Raw genomic sequence first — 5,092 nt, 5'->3', positions numbered from 1 at the left:
CGTAAAGTGCCCACCTGCACCAGAGAGTGATGCGTTGAGGTGTTGCCCGTAATTTAGATTGACGTTGTAAAGACGGATTAGTCCAGGGATGTCAAACTCGTTTTACATCAGGGGCAGTCACCAAGTTCAGCTAACTGGTCAACATTAAATTTGGATCAGGTGTAGTGAAGAGGGAGGGTCACAGGGAGAACCTCTGTGTTCACATTTTGAGAGTGTGGAGTAGTGGGATATATAAGCAGGCAAACCACTGACTAACATGGGCACAAGAACTTTTTATGGGATGAAAAAATGTAATGGGACAGTTAGGGTCATTCAAGTTCATTCAGTGAACTTGATGAGAGAAACGGTGAGCAATATCCACAGTAAGGAGACCAGGGATCAGTTAATGGTTGTGTGTGTGTCGTTAAGCAATAGTGTGTATGTAAATGATGACATGTGTGCAAGTTTGTGTGTGTGAGAGAGGGTAAAGGGAAATGTAAGGTACCAGGATGCAATGATGCACCAAAAATCAACTGACAAAAATGTGATATATAACCCTAACCCAGACACAACACAGAATCACTTTTTTCATTTGAATCTGAAAAACTTTAGGTAAAAGTCAGTGCTGAGGTGTTTGATTAAATATTTTCATCAAACACCTCAGCACTGAGCTGCACAAGACTGTAAACTTTACTGCATTTTGTCATCCACTTTGAAAAACATATATCCAAGTATGTTTCGTATATTTGCTGCACTACTGTTTTTTTTCCCACGTCTGATTTTGTTTTGATTAAATATTCTCGTTCTTGCCCCCCTCCCCGCCCCGTGCCACCCGGTCAAAAAAGAAAAATCTTAGAAACGCCCCTTCCCGTCGGGTGTGAAAACAGGTTAACCTTCTTTCGTCACATCAGCTGCGTAAAAAGCCTGACTTTAGAAGCATTCATGTCCTACAGTGAAGGCTTTTGACCACTGCAAATGTGAAGTATCTTCTAATTATGTGGGATAGAGAGGTAAAATATGATGTCCACTCTCACATAAAGTGGGCCAGTTGGTCACCCGCAGCTGTACTATAGCATGCAGTTCCCCCCTTTGCCACGCGATGGCGGCAACGATCACTCCGCCTCTCTCTCTCTCTCTCTCTCTCTCTCTCTCTCTCTCTTGGTGGGACGGTCACTCCTCTGCAGCCCGTGCGTATCAGACTCGCCGGGCTCGCGGCAGCTTTCACACTTCTGTCATGTCAGTAGGAATATAAGGGGAATACACGCGCAGGGGGGAATATTTGACTGTGCGCAAGGGAGGCGTGGAGCCCGACACAGGTAAGAGCCTTACATGAACATTTTTTAAAAGTTTGGCAAAGAGAAACAGGGATACCGTGTGCTCACTGCAACTTCACACACACCTACTATCGAGAGCAAGCAAACACGACGAAATCAATAATAATAACAAAGAGAACAACGCAAATGTAAACTTTTTTTTTCTTATTTTGATGTTCTTTTTTTTGAGTTTCTTATCATCGTTATCACACTGACTGACATCTTGCAGGATTGCTTGACCAGCCAAGTAGCCTAATCCTGTCTCCAGCCTTAAAATTGATTTTAATTTGAATCTAAGCCTCTCTATAAGTGCTTGACTCTTGTGTGAATACCACTGCTTATCATCAATTATAATTTTCCCACACATTTGTTAGCCAAAAAGAATGAACAACTTGTGCTTCCACAGCTGTTTGTTTTAGTTTTTTGTTTAGTTTTTTTTTACATGTATTACATACCTTCAGCTGCTTTTTTTCCCTCGTATTTTTCCACTCATGCACCCAAAGGAGAGACTTACCTCATCAACTTGTATTTTCTTATCCGTACTGTCAAGCTGAGTGATTGGCACATTGTGGGAATAGACTATGTGAGTGACAAAGTAACCAGTCCTGTCTCCATCATGAAAGAAGATGCATTTATGATTTCAGTAGCCTGTCTGTCACTCCTTGATTCATGCCTGATCACCATGCAGTGTCATGAATTATAATTTTTTTGCAGCTTATCACCTGCTTGTGAGCAAAAAAAAAGATGAGGCCACAGCTATTTTTTCCCATCTTGATTCTTTACCCATGCACATGCTCTAAGAATCTATTTGTTTTCTCAACTTGCTGTGTACTATTTTCTTGTGAATTAGCTTCTAACATTTAGTATGCCACCCTTCTTCTTCTTCTTCTTCATTTTGCTGTAAGGTCATGCAGGGGAACTTCTTCTTCTTGGTCACCGCCGATCGCATGTTTTATGACCTAACATCTATTATTTGACTTAGAGGTGCGTCAGCTTTAGTGTATGGATGAGTAAACATGCACTCGATGTGCTTAATGAGGGGACATTGAAGCTTCAGTGCCTGTGTCGGGACACATGAAAAGGTCAAATGTTGTTCAGTTACTAAGGAACAGGGTGCTAATCAGTGACATTTCATCACAGAGGTGATGCACTAATTTCTCCTTTGCTGCTATATAACAACATGAGCCATGCACACATATAGATCTACTTGAGGCTGGACTCAAATACACACACCATCTACTGAATGCACTTTAGCATGCCAAGCAGCTGCTGGAGGCTGTTCTTCACTTGATTAAGCTTTTAATTGACTGTAAACAATGTAATAGTGCTCTACAGTAAAATGAGTGTTCTGATACACTGCGCTGGTTACACAAAGTGTGTGTCTGTGTGCCTTTGTTAACGAGAGTATTAAGAACAGGATTTTTTTTAAAGACATGAAAAGCTGACTTTCTAAAAGCCTCCCAGGCAGTAATTTAAAACAAAAGCAGATTATGTGCTTATGTAAATGACGAACATTCAGCCCAGTATCTACAGAAAATAGATCTGATGTGGTGTGAGGTGGTAGGAAGGTCTGGGTGGTGGAGGCAGGTCTAACTTTCATAAAGACCAGAGCCTACCTACTTTCACAGATGTGTGATCAACAATAGTCATAACCATAACATAACCTAGTGGGCAGTTTGTGTAGAAATGTTGAAAGGAAGAGTTTTAAAAATGCTGACACTGAGTGTAATCAAATTTCTTGCTTGGTGAAAAAATTATTTTGATTAACTACGTAAAACCTAACCAACAGCTACTGCTACTATAAAAGTTTTGTGAGGGTGTTTAATCATGTTTATGTGCCTTTTATTGTGGGAAAGTCTTTGTCAGCGGAGTATGTTGGATGCAGTTTAGTAAATCACTTTGTGACTTTTTATGAGGGCATAATGTTGCACTGGATTTGCCAAGCGGGGTTTTGTTTGATGAACTCACTTGAGGTATTTCCCGATTTGAGTGAGGGGATGTGTTTGATAATGTGGGTCAGTATAAAGAGTCATAATGCTCCACACTTCCTGAAAGTAGGGGTGTCAGATACATCTTCACTGAGTCCACACTGGGAACTGATATTCATATCAAGGTGGCAAACATTGACGTGGTTTATTGTCATGCCTTTATTTATTGTAAAATGCCAAGATCCAGTAGATTGTACTGTAGAACCACCCTGAGTATAGTTTCTTAATAGTTTTCTGTGTGACTTCAGTCTCTTATATTGTGGGGGCCATTGCAACACCATGATTCTCCCATTTTTCAGCCATTCTGCTATAGAGTTGCTGTTGTGCTTGGGATCATTGCCCTGTTGCATGACTTGGTTTCAGCCAACCTTTAGCTCTCGGAGAGATGGCCTTAGATTTGACTCTAGAATGTCGACATGGTCGACTGCAGTGACTGCAAGATGCTCAGATCCTGTGGCTGCTAAACAAGCCCAAATCAAATGTCAACTGACTTTGTTAATTGTTGTGTGGGGTTGGAAAAAGAGCTACCACTGACTGTACTTGAACTAGCATCTCAGTGAGTGCAAGTAGGGCTCCAAAGGTCGATCAAAGAACTTCTTTGAGAACTTTTCCAAACCCAAAAAATGTTGACAGTTTGGTATAAGGTATTTATGATAATGTAGTGTGCTTATGATAATGCAGCCTCCCTGGGAAAGTCTATGCCAGGGTGCTGGAAAGGAGAGTTCGTCCGCTAGTCGAACCTCGGATACAGGAGGAACAATGCGGTTTTCGTCCTGGTCGCGGAACACTGGACCAGCTCTTTATCCTCTCGAGGATACTTGAGGGTGCATGGGAGTTTGCCCAACCAGTCTACATGTGTTTTGTGGACTTGGAGAAGGCATTCGACCGAGTCCCTCGGGGTGTCCTGTGGGAGGTGTTGCGGGAGTATGGGGTGTCTGGCCCATTGCTACGGGCCATTCGATCCCTGTACAACCATTGTAAGAGCTTGGTTCGCATTGCCGGCAATAAGTCGGACTCGTTCCCGGTGGGTGATGGGCTCCGCCAGGGCTGCCCTTTGTCTCCGGTTCTGTTCATAATTTTTATGGACAGGATTTCTAGGCGCAGCCAAGTGGCGGAGGGCTTTCGCTTTGGTGGCCTCAGAATCTCATCTCTGATTTTTGTGGATGATGTGGTTCTGTTGGCTTCATCGGGTGAGGGCCTCCAGCTCGCACTGGAACGGTTCGCAGCCGAGTGTGAAGCAGCGGGAATGAGGATCAGCACCTCCAAATCTGAGGCCATGGTTCTCAGCCGGAAAAGGGTGGAGTGCCCACTCCGGGTCGGGGATGAGTTCCTGCCCCAAGTGGAGGAGTTCAAGTATCTCGGGGTCTTGTTCGCGAGTGATGGGAGAAGGGAGCCGGAGATCGACAGACGGATTGGGGCTGCAGCTGCAGTAATGCGGACGCTGCACCGGTCCGTAGTGGTGAAGAGGGAGCTGAGTGTAAAAGCGAAGCTCTCAATTTACCGGTCGATCTACGTCCCTACCCTCACCTATGGCCACGAGCTGTGGGTAGTGACCGAAAGAACGAGATCGCGGATACAAGCGGCAGAAATGAGCTTCCTCCGAAGGGTGGCTGGCCTCTCCCTTAGAGATAGGGTGAGAAGTTCGACCATCCGGGAGGGGCTCAGAGTAGAGCCGCTGCTGCTCCACATCGAAAGGAGCCAGCTGAGGTGGTTCGGGCATCTGACAAGGATGCCCCCTGGGCGCCTCCTGGGTGAGGTGTTCCAGGCATGTCCCACCGGGAGGAGGCCCCGGGGCAGATCCAGGACACGCTG

General features: G+C 44.7%; 1 protein-coding gene across 1 annotated transcript in view; it reads left to right on the top strand.

The window, feature by feature from the left end:
- The first annotated feature begins 1,193 nt into the window (after positions 1-1,193).
- Positions 1,194-5,092, top strand: part of si:dkey-247m21.3 (5-hydroxytryptamine receptor 4) — a 57,867-nt gene continuing 53,968 nt past the window's right edge. The window contains exon 1 of the mRNA XM_004538335.4: positions 1,194-1,295. The gene's annotated coding sequence lies outside the window, so the exon portion shown is untranslated. The remainder of the gene's footprint in view (positions 1,296-5,092) is intronic.

Source organism: Maylandia zebra, linkage group LG7, assembly GCF_041146795.1.
Source record: "Maylandia zebra isolate NMK-2024a linkage group LG7, Mzebra_GT3a, whole genome shotgun sequence".
Taxonomy (NCBI): domain Eukaryota; kingdom Metazoa; phylum Chordata; class Actinopteri; order Cichliformes; family Cichlidae; genus Maylandia; species Maylandia zebra.
This window is presented reverse-complemented; position numbering and strand designations above follow the sequence as displayed.